This window comes from Pholcus phalangioides, unplaced genomic scaffold (genome assembly GCF_987345545.1).
Source record: "Pholcus phalangioides strain wild (caught in Gottingen) unplaced genomic scaffold, Ppha-v1.0 ptg000021l_1, whole genome shotgun sequence".
Classification (NCBI taxonomy): domain Eukaryota; kingdom Metazoa; phylum Arthropoda; class Arachnida; order Araneae; family Pholcidae; genus Pholcus; species Pholcus phalangioides.
The window spans coordinates 624,455-636,862 of record NW_028301614.1 but is presented as its reverse complement, the minus strand read 5'-3'; the positions used below and the strand labels follow the sequence as shown (position 1 = coordinate 636,862).

General features: G+C 33.5%; 1 protein-coding gene across 1 annotated transcript in view; it reads left to right on the top strand.

Moving 5' to 3' along the window:
* The window catches only part of LOC149070467 (cadherin-like and PC-esterase domain-containing protein 1), a 168,238-nt gene that overhangs the window by 32,010 nt on the left and 123,820 nt on the right, over positions 1-12,408 (top strand). The window lies entirely within an intron of this gene.

Sequence of the window (12,408 nt, the reverse complement as noted above, 5' to 3'; positions counted from 1 at the left end):
TTGTATAGTTTTGAAATAAAAAATTAACTTTTTATACCGTCCCAGTGAACCAAAAAACCCAATTAGGAAGTTGTTGCCCCGTTTCATCTGATGCCAACTAAAATATTACACGTTTCTAAGTGTAATATTTGCTGAGATATTTGGATTTGAAAACGGAGGAAAGTTGGGGTGGGACAGCACAGATAACAGACAGCCCTGTAAACGATAATTAAAAATACAAAACTCATGCAACTGCAAAGGGGGAAACCATTTTACGCGTATTTAATACTGATTTTTTTTTCCAAATTTCCTCCGATTTTCGAATTCACATATCTCAGTGAATATTGCACTAGAAACGCGTAATTTCTTTAGTCAGGATCAGGAAAGACAGGAAAACAACTTTCTAACTGGGTTTTCTTGGCGCAAGGGGACGGTATGAAAAGTTAATTTTTATATTTTATTGCAGAAAATCTCTTGTCTTTGCAACATGAATGGCTTAGTTGCTATATGATGCGTGAAGAATTCAAAAAGCAAATCTAAAGTTTTTTACTTATTGAATGAAGAGCTTTTTGTGGCTTGTTAAATCATAATCTATACACAAGAACACAATTGATATTCATAGTGTAATTTATTTTAGGTACTGAACATTCTAATACAATTCTAATGCATTCTATTACATATTCAGTAAATATTTTGAATCAAACATCTCTTATGCACGTAAAGAAATTTCATAGATGGCTTTAGAATTTCATTTTGTGGAAAAAGTAAATATTTTTTCGGAATTTTACACGATGAATAAAATTCAAAAACGTATGCACTTTTGTTCCGTTCTGTGGAACGGGACGTATGAAAACGGGACAACGTGCTTCTCTTTTTCCACATAACTGGTTAAAAAATGTTAAATCGTGCCGTTTATTTTATCAAAGGGGGTTTTCCCCCATTCAAATTAAAATCCCCCTTTTTATTCAGAAATTTTGAGGAGCTACGAGTGGAATTCAACTGTCTAATGTGTATCGCGAATTATGATACTTTTTTCATGTATGGTACGTTCCATAAATCCCTTGTAGAAGTCTTCCGGCCGAGGAACTGTGTGAAAAGAACTGCCCGTGAACTGAGAAAGGGACTTTACTATACCTTACATATTTTTACCTTTATACTGGGACAGGCTTAAGTATTTTAATTCCCGGTGCGAAAACAGCTTTGCGGTCCTCTAAAAGGATTTTTCCCAATCCTCCAGTGTCTTCAGCACACTGGCGTACGCCAGGTTTACATTAGCACCGGAGAACGACTATCAAACTTTATACTTACGTGTAGTTTTTTATAGTGTATTTATGGTAAAACAATTCACTTGTGCTGCCAATACATTTGGGCCTATCGCCCTCCGAGTAAAATTGTAAGTGTGCCCCCGACCAATTGAAGGTTGAAAACCACTACTTTATAATCACTGTGTCTCCCACGAGGGTGGGGCTGACAGGGTTCCAGTCCGGTGGAAGCAACGATTCTTCTTAATTTTGTTTCTTCACATTATGAATTTACTATAAAGGGGACCGAGAAAAATATTTGTCCCGGGGACCGCCAAAGATCATAGCGTAAGGACCCTCTCTGCTGCAAGATCTGGGGGCCATGTCTACAATATCTGTACTCAGCGCACCACAATGGAGGGCTGTCAGAGCTAGACAACGGATTATCCAGAGCTGCAATTAAATACTCTTTCAGCTGGGGCAAGCGTGCATGTTGCCCCCCCCCCTCCACGTACACTTTTAAATTTTTAAATACGTCGTTAAAGGAAGAATTCAGAGCTCATTCCGATCCAGTACCCGGGGCATCAAAACCGCGTGCACTCTTGGCTTAGTGCTGGGCTTATTTCTCGCGCGGGCAAACGGGGTGCGTGCTCGGGGCCCTCAAATTTTCAAGGTTACGAAACTGGTTGTCTTTTGTATTACAGGCAGAGGTCCCACCCCATTCCTCTGTCTCAAAGAACACTTTATATAAGGGGGACCCCTAAAATTTCATATTTGCCCAGAGCATGAACCCACGGCAATGGCTGGGGAGGGGGGTACTGTCAAAACTCTTGCCCTGTGGGTTTTCTGTCTCCGACATAATTTTGAGCTATTGCTTGTTAAGAAGACATTTAATCAAAGCATTTTCATTCCGTTTTGCGGACCCTAAAATTTAGCGGCCAGGTGCGGCTGCACCCTTCGCACCTGCCTAAGTCTGGCCCTGCCTTTATATATTTCTATTACATGCCCTCACTATAGGAAAGATATTGCAGAAGCAGCGCTAAACATACATGGATAATAGTGACTATTACGCCCGATAAAGGTCCGATCAAGCCATAATGAGATGAGTACGGAAAGTTTTGTCATTAAGGGAAGCATTCTGACTTCCTATAGAGTTTTGGAGATTGGTAACGATACTTATATGGAAAGAATTAGTCTGGTTCAACCTTAGCTTCAAAATACGAAAAAAAAAACTTTCGACGAAAAAAATGCATAACATAAACCAAAGTCCTGATAACTATAAGCGAAACTTTCCATGTCATGATATTGGTCCGTTCCGTACTTTGTAAAAATGAGAACAATCCCGTATGATAACATTATTCGTGATTCTAATAAGCGGCGTAATAATACTCTATTTTGCTGGTTTTTTTGGGTTTTCCCTAAACGTTTCCATGGATATTAGATATATGCTACTGCCAAAGCCCGAAGTGTAGCCAATTCGCAAAAGTGGCCGAGAGTTTTGGCTAAAGTTCCACTTTGAGAAATGATTCGGGATTTGGCCGGCCAATTCAAGAAGCGGCAGGAGATCCCTGGCAAAAGTTCGATGTGCTGATGTAAGACGGTCCGAAAAGCACCAAATCCATTTTTTTTCATCGCTAGCGTGTGATACATGTCCATATATATATCAGCTATATTGTATTAGCTCCATGTGACGAGAGAGAAAAAAAGTGAAATTTGAGTGGAAAAACTATAAAAAAATAATTATATAGACATAAAGTTTCTTCTGCCAAATTTTGGAGAAAAAAATGATTACCGCAAGTGACCGCGGTTTGATGGGTTGCCATAACTACCGTGGACATAATTATCACGAAAAAAATACGCAAACTTGACGCTGATCCTGAATCATGTCTTTAGTTACCGGACTTTCGCCAGGGAGCTCCGGCAACTTCGCGAAATGGCTACTAAACCACATATGTACCTCGTCCATATTCCTCTGCGAAACTTCTAACGAATAGGTACACGTTGGAATGTATGTGTATGTGTAGTGAACCTGACATGAAGTTTGTTTCTTTGTAATGCTTGTTGTGCATAGTGCTTCCATCTGCCATCAACTTTTCTAACTATGAGTGAAGTGTAATGATTGAACAGTTGTATTGTTGTAGGCCTTTTGCTCTCTGTGGCGAGACGTTTTAACGGGGAGATCGGCTCGCTCGCGAAGTGGCTGGTCAATATCCGAATTCCGGACCTTGGTCGACGCAATTTACAACCAACTTGGCCAATTCGCGATCTGTCCAATTTCGGGCTTTGGCAGTAACATATATAATGCACCATTTGTGTGTGTGTGTGTGTGCCAAAGATGTTTCCATGATTAGAGTAAATTAATGGCCAGGTAATTATAGGAAACCTTTACGTTGTTACTGGGAGTATAGCGAATAAATAATAGCTTTTAATGGCTTTCCAGTTTGACAGGATTCGATAGCGATTCCACAATAAATATCCGAAAGTGATTTCATTCCCATGTTCGATACACGATATTGTATTCTGGTTTTGATATTGGAGATAAGGAAGTGAGGAGGGCAAGACACTCATAGAATTATGTGAGCACACATTGAACGGAAAAGGAAAAAAAACACCAACTTTTAGCAGAGCTGAGACATACTCGGAGGTAATGAAAACGCCCTTCCGGCTGACATGACTTCTAGTGTCAAGCAACCATCAAACCTCACGAAGTTGCCCTTTTGCCCCTCGTTGCCAATTCCCCGAAGACTAATTTTCTCATTTTCTTTGGCTCCCGACCTCCTTGTTACAGCAGAGAAATAAGGTTTTTCTTTTTGTTTTCTCCTCCTATTACATCCTCTCTCTCTGGACTCCTTTTCATCGAAACTCCTTTTTCCCGTTTTTGATTTGAGCTGACGATTTCCGTTATCGGCGGTTCCGATGGGACATCACATCGAATCGGGCTCTGTGCATGTTTCTGCTTTAATGTCACTCCTCCGATTTCTGCTTTAATGTCACTCCTCCGATTTCTACTATTAACTTCTCTTTCTCTACTATTCTTCTTTTTTCCTTACTTTCTCATCATTTCCTTTGGTATTTTCTCTCGTTATTTCGGTAGAACTGGAATCTTTTCGCTATTAGTTAGAGTCACGCTCGAAATGAAGATACTGCGTCTAAATATATTTTAGATTACATTTATTAAAATACAGTAAAACCTCGGTAAGTCGTCACCGTGGTTACTTCGTCATTTTTCTTTACGTCCCGTCCAGCTCACATAGATAGCAATGCTATTAAACCCTCGTTTACTCGTATCTAACTTCAATTAACTAGTTACTATGGAAAAAATTGAGAGAGAGGAACAGGGGAATCTTCTATGGCTGTCTTTAAAGAAAGAAAGAGATAACAGCATTGTCATATATATTCACTCCCCCACCCCAATTTGAGATTTCAAATTTGAGCAAAATATATTTGTTGACAAACCAGAGATATTTCCCAAGTCAAGGAGGCTACTAGTTTCAACTTTGCCCTGCTCATTGCCCCTCCAGGGTCAAAATCACGCAGTGTATTCGAGATTCCCTTATGTTTGTACCATGAAGTATTGATGAAAAATTTAAAGTACTAAAATGTTAAACGTATTGCGAAAATCGAAGTGATGGAGAAAAAACTAACTATTCTCATTGTTATATGATTATCAGTCTGGCAATTATCAGATTATTACTCTGATCAGTCTAAACTAAAACGAAATTGGTATAAATCGAGAGTGTACTTGTATATTCCAACCATAATAAATTAATGCTGTGAAACTCAATAAATAGGTAAAAATTCCGTTTTCATTGGTAATCTATAAACTTGTTATTAATACATTTTCAACTTTATGCTGACGAGAGTTATTTTAAATTTATTTGACTTTTAAACATTATCGCTCTTAGAAGTGACGATACTTCTCTTAAAAGTCGTCACTCAGCTTAAGCCGTCACAATGGCCCAAAACTCGAATTACGACTTGGCGAGGTTTTACTGTATAATTAATTATATCGAGCCTAGGGCGACCACCGATAGATGGCGATTTCATTTCCCACCCAACTTCATTGGTAAATTAGGAGAGACAGTAAAACTACTTTCTGGTTGGGTTTTTGAGCACACGGGGGGGATAGTAGAAAAAGTTACTTTTTTATTTTACCAACTATACTACCCCTTAACATGAATGACATAGCTGAGTTCTTCACTTTATTTGGTTACATTTTCTAACTTGAAGTATGACTCTAGGATCAACGGTTCGTCAGTAAAATACCATACGCCCTGTACATTCGAACTCAATTCCACGTGTTTTGAATATTATAGTTGACTGGTGTGTGCTACGATTATTTTTCCCGTTTCCATTTGAATACATTTCGTTAACTGTAAATTATTCTCTCGAAAGTTTAACACATTCGTATTCAAAATCTCTCTGTGTATTGGAATTTGAATTCAACATAAGTATTAAGACTGCGAATAAAGTGAGATGAGACGATGAAAAATTCATCGTCATCAAAATCATTCTGTTTATTATTTTACAAATCATCTATTTTTCAGGACCTCATCTCACTTTCTGCATAATGTGTTCATTTTTATGCAAGATTCCGCGAAGTGAATTTCCGAGAAATCTTCATAAATTCCAGAGGGAAGCCACGCTATTTCTTTGACTTTTCCCAAAGGTGTCTGATAAAATTTAGTAGTTCATATATCTGTGAATATATGTGAATATGATAAGTCTAAGAACGACAGTCTTGTTTTTAAGTTTTAAGTTTTCATTTTCTGCATTCTAAAGACCTGTATCTGCGAGTGTGGACATTCACTGTGGGCGAGTGTTTACAGTCAAATGAGAAAGACAATATTGTAGTTTTGAAGCGAGAGCTTCGGAATTCTTGTTGTTTCTCGCTTATATACACTTTCGTAATATTCAGCATTAGCGGTTTTTTAATGATAGTATCTGGTCAATTCCTGACATGCCGGGAAAAGTGAGGTCCAATCAGAATCATATGATACATTGAGAAGACCAATATCAATATATTAAATACACGAATAAATACGCGAATCGTAATAAAATAATGTGGTTATCCCTCGGAGAAAATGTGTTTTGTCCTGGAATTTGATAACGGTAGTGAAAATTCGGCATTTACTTATCGCTCTAACCTAATTATCACCAACTTAATACGAAATACAGATACGGTGTTTTGCACAGTTTTTTTTCATGTTCAGAAATTGAAGAATTTCTTATTACAGCATCATGTTTTGCAATGCAATTCTCTAATTTTTTTCTTTGGTTATTCAAAGAATTCAATAATACTTAGCAATCTATTAATTTTTTCATTTAGTTCATCTAATTTACGAAAACGAATATAATATGTTTAGTATCCTATGTCTGCAGCAAAACAACATATATGGTAGCAAAAGCAAACGTGAAATTCGAATTATCTTTAACGTAGAAATGAATTACCTTTTGGGTTTGATAATACGATTGAATAATCGACGTTTGCGTGCACCAAAAATTCCAAAACGAACACGGCTATACGCGTTTCGGAACTATAAGAAGTTCCTTCATCAGTAGCAGAAACTGGAAATCGCTCCGCCATTTTTCTTTTTTCTGTCCTCTTACTCTACTCTTTTGTTGCCGGTTCATTTTGAATTTGACTCTTGTCTACAACAGCGAGTAACTCCCGCTATAAGGAGTTTTTTCAATATTTTTCTTTCTTTGTTTCTGCTACTGATGTAGGAACTTCATATAGTTCCGAAACGCGTATAGCCGAGTTCGCTTTGGAATTTTGGGTACACCCAAACGTCGATTATTCAATCGTATTATCTTTAACGTGTTTCGTAAAACATAAAGCATCTTGAAATGCACAGAAAAGACAAGATTCAAACCAGCCAAATCAACCTATCCCACGAGTCTGAGAATTTTCCGGAATCTATGCCTCGAATTCCTCGGCATGCCAAAATGACGGGAATTCTTCGGCATGATGATCTCCCTCGCTGTTTGCTGGCTAATGCCGGGGAATATAGTATATCTCCCGTAAGAAAGATATCAAAATGATGTACAACATTCTCAGATGAGAGTTCCTCAATATTTTCGTGCACATTTTTTTTTCTCACTCAAAATTTCAGTTTAAACCTATTTCTGTGTTTTACATCCTTATTATCAAGCATCTATTTTGATTTTTTCAATCGCTATAATAATTTAGTGTTTGAGAGATATTACAAAAACGTATGTCAAATATATGCGGAAAAATGTGCAATTTCATTCTATTATATTTGTAATAACACATGTACACTTTGTAGTTACTTCTGTATTCAATGGAAACATTGAACATATAATTTTTTTATTGCATTTTCTCCCGCATTTACCGAAACAAATATATTTTGCTACACTGTCAATATATGGATTTTACAGAAAGTGAACTAATACAATTAATAAATACCAACTTACACAATATAAATTTTACATTAGATATGCACAATTCTTTCCACAATGTGTCTGCTTACTTTTATTTGAAATTGATACATATTTTTTTTCCTCTTCATCCTATTGTCCAACAATTATGCTTTTTTTGCCTCTTTTTATTATTATTATTATTTTTTGTTAAAACATTATGTATTTTGAACAACTATAGTGTTGCCAACCTTTGTAACGAATCAATTGTCTATTTGCAAATAAATAAATAATAATAATTATCATATGTGGTAAGCTACGGCTGGAATAAATATAATCTTCCATATGCTTCTTCTAATGTAATTTTCTTTACGCAGTACACCTCATAGCAGTGAAAACAGTTTTACAGATGTGTGCGTGTGTGTGTATTTCCTTTTGTTTTTTCCACTTTAAATACGTATATATACAATGTACCATAAGTATCCCTTTCAGAACCGAGCATTAATTTTTTGAAATTTTCAAGATGTTTTTACAACTCTAAAAATGCATTAAAAACATAAATATCATCAAATCTTAATTTTTTTAATTTTTTTGTGAAGAAATAATTCATTTCCTTCAAATTTCTTCAGCCAAGATGGTCTAATCTAAGGTATATTCATCCTCACATACGATTTTTTCAAGAATTTTATTGAGAAATTTATATAATAAATCCCACATTTCCCGGAAATATTTTCTGCTGGAAGTCATCTTGACCCCCCGGAAAGTGCTACCGTCTGATTAAAGCCCCAAAAGTTCATATTTATCATATTTCTAACTCAAAACTCACACAATCCTTTAAGCCAGGGCTTAACTCCCTGAGGAAAAAAAAAAATTTCTGTGAGAAAAAGTAATCCACATAGTAATTCAGTCAGAAATGAAGAATGGTCATCATATCAACATTTACTCCAGTAAATACTCAATATATTTCCACTATTTTTGCAGTAGTATATTATTAGTATATTATTAGTAGTATATTATTCATGTATCCCGAAGTATATTACATAAAAACATTTACATTTTCATTCAATATCCTGCAGAAAAATTAGTAGTAAAATAATTCTCTTTATCAATCGTACAATAACTACAATAAACTTTTATTTACTCTTACATACGAATTTCTAACATCCGAACATTCACATTATCGCAATACAAGATCCATAAAGCAGTAAAGATATTAAATTTAGCTATAAAAAAATTCTTTTATTGAAAAATATGGTTTATTGAAATGAAAATATAAAAAAAAAATAATACACAAAACATAGAATTTTCTCCCGAAAATAAATACAAACACTCGCCTGATCCTTGTATATATATAAATATAAAGAGTTCGTGTTTCTTATACGAAAAGCAAATACTAATATTTCAGGCGATGGTATGGAGAAAGGAAAATACAAAAATTTTACTTTTTTTGATATTTTTCTTTCTCTTTTCCTTTTTTATCGATTTTTTTTCAATTTCTTTTCTTTTCTTAAACTTTTTCCCTCCATCAATGAATCCTCACATCAACATCCAGTTTTTTGTTTTGTTTTATAAGTTCAGTTAAGGAGAGAAAGGTTCCTGCTACAGCTCATGCATAAAATATGTTGTTTTTTTTTTTTTTACGTATCTTAGTTTTATATATTTTTTATTTTTTGCATCCTGAAAATGGTAGTTGTGAAGACAGGGTGACGGAGAAAGTCTTCAACTCATCTTTTTCTTGGTAATGACACGTTTTCTCGTGAATCATGGGAAAGAAAAAATCGCTCAAATATAGCCCCGGACATAAGGATAACAACAACAACGAAAAAAAGAAAGAGTTCTTGAAGGAAAGGAATAATACAGAGAAAAAAATATACTGTGTTAACCAGTATGGTATCCCTCGGGAAAAACGGGAAAAAGAAATTCTAAAAGAAATAAGATATACACTGTAGCCTTGTATCGAGGCATGTTGTAAATAACGGGATACGAAACACGTGTTTGTAAAAAAATGTGAAACGAGGTATATGTTCATCTCGAAAATGAACAAGTAAAATAAGAGCATTATCTTCTTGATAATCGTTTATTGTAAATTAACCAAAAAAACTAACAATATTAGGATTAAATCTAAAAAAAAAAATCATCAAAGTCTGCTTTTCACCACTATTGGTATTGGAATAGGCCGGCTGGATGTATTCCCTTAAGTAATTCGCCAATATTAATTCGTTTTTGTCAACTGTAATTATCATTTAGTATTCACATAGGGGTCATTCAAGTATTACGTCAGCATCGGGGGGGGGGGTTCGGATTTGCTGACTTTTGATGACAACGTGGGGGGAGGTGGGTTTTAAGATTGCTTACGTCATCAACCACCCTTTTTTAGAGATATGAAATATTCTAAGCTGCTGACGAAATTTTGCTGACGTGGGGGAGGGGGGTCAGTGTTTTGCTGACTTTTGCTGACGAGGGGGTCAAAAATGGCTGACAATCTGCTTACGTAATACTTGAATGGCCCCCATACACACAGTAGTATAAATTTTTCTTCTTTTAAGTAATAAAATGATGGGAATAGTTATTAATTCATTCACACATTTCATAAAAGTTTGAATATCTTGAATTTTTTTTCAAACTACAGTTTAAACATGTAATTTCGCTATGTGACATGAGTTATTTGTGAACACAGTGTTTTTGAACAATACTTTGTGTTTAGCATTTCTGAAATACGTTTTTCTGTTTAGCATTTCTGAAATACGTTTTTCTGTTTAGCATTTCTGAAATACGTTTTTCTGTTTAGCATTTCTGAAATACGTTTTTCTGTTTAGCATTTCTGAAATACGTTTTTCTGTTTAGCATTTCTGAAATACGTTTTTCTGTTTAGCATTTCTGAAATACGTTTTTCTGTTTAGCATTGTTAAACAATCTTTTTGTATACAGCATTCAAACAATACTTCCTCTTTCAACACGCTATGCATATAATAATTTCATAAAAAACTTTAGAAAAAGTAATATTTTGGAACATAGTAAAACATAGTAATTTTTAGTTAATTCAAAACAAATGCTTTTTTAACATAAAATTTTTAAACTATACTTTTTTAAAACAAATTAAATAATAATTTAAAACTCATAACTTAACAATAACTATAACAGTAATTTTAACAGTAACTTGAACATAAATTAACAAAAATAAAAAATATAACAATACTTAACAAATATGTTTAAAAATAATCCTTTTTTTCAATAATGTAAATTTACCAAAACAAATATGTATTAAAAGTAGTACATTTGGAAATCCAATTCTGTTTTTAGTAATCCAGTTGGTATTGAAATTGGTCATTTGAATGTATTTCATAAAGTCACTCGTCATTATTAATTCGATACTGTCATGACTATAATTATCATTTAGTATTTGAATAAACAATATTAAAATTTTTTGTTCTAAATTCAAAATTTACTTTTCCATTTTAAGCTGTAATACGATGAGAAAATAGTTATCAGTTCATTCACACATTCGCATAAAAAATTCAAAATTTAACATTAGCTTATTTATATCAGTTAAACATTTCTTTTATCAGATGAATGTCTTATATATATTGATAAGAAATTACCAATTCAGATATCTTTTCAATTTACTCGAAAATAAAATTATTTTTTTCGATGATTTCCCGCATTTTCTGTTAATTTGAAAGTGAATAAATTCGTTTCTCTTTGAACGTTGAAATTGTGTATTTTGTAATCCTCCTATTTTAATTAATTTAACTTAATGCTTGAAAAAGAAGTATCAGCACATTATATGAATAACAATGTAATATATTGCTAATCGAATCATCAGTACTCAAGCTTTTAAGAATATCCGTGCGAGATATGAATCTCATAAGCAGTTGATAATGAAGTTTTCACATAATTTCTCGATCTGTTTAGTTGTTTGAAATGTCATTCATGAATAATGTATCAACATTTTCATCCCGAATAATATTTTGATTAAATGAAACAAATTTATGTGTTTTTGGTTGAAAACTAACATTAAAACTCCTCATTGAATTTCGATAAGAGCTGAATGAATATATTTATTGCATTTTATAAATTGGTATCTTAATGTCATACTAACATTAATAACATGCAAAATAATTCAGTTTATTTGTTAGGAAAAATAATAAGTAAATATATACAAATATTTAAAAATTTTCTTTCTCTTATCCGCGAACTTTCACTAATATATTCCAATTGATTCATTGTAAAAATGAAATGCTATTTTTATATACATGAGATAACAACTATTTTAAACTTAAAAATTTTAAGTTATTATACAAGATCATGACTTATTTTTTTTCTTCAAAACAATGGTTTACAAGCAAATTATTATTTATAAAGTGTTCTGGAAATTGAAGGTTACCTGGAAATGTGTTCTGTTGTTAAAAAAAATTAAACTATAGTTTTAAACCTGTCTTTTCACTATGTCACATAAATATTTGTGGTCACAGAATTTTTTTAAACAATAATTTAGTGTTCAGCATTTTAAAACAATGCTTTTGTGATATGCTTTTATGATTTTGGATACTGAACTTCAAACAATGAGTTTCTATTAATTTTTTTTATCCTTTGTTTATTCAAATAATTGCAAAAAATTAAACAGCATTCACATGCAAAAACAAAACCAAATGCTCATTAGTCCCATACTGGTTGTTATAATAAAAATGTTTGAACACAGAATTTCAAACAATGATTTTGGACACGACATTTAAAACATTTTAGAAATAATTGGTTTTAGAATAATCTTTTGCAGTAGAAAAGATGTGAAAATTCCTGAAAGGGCTTT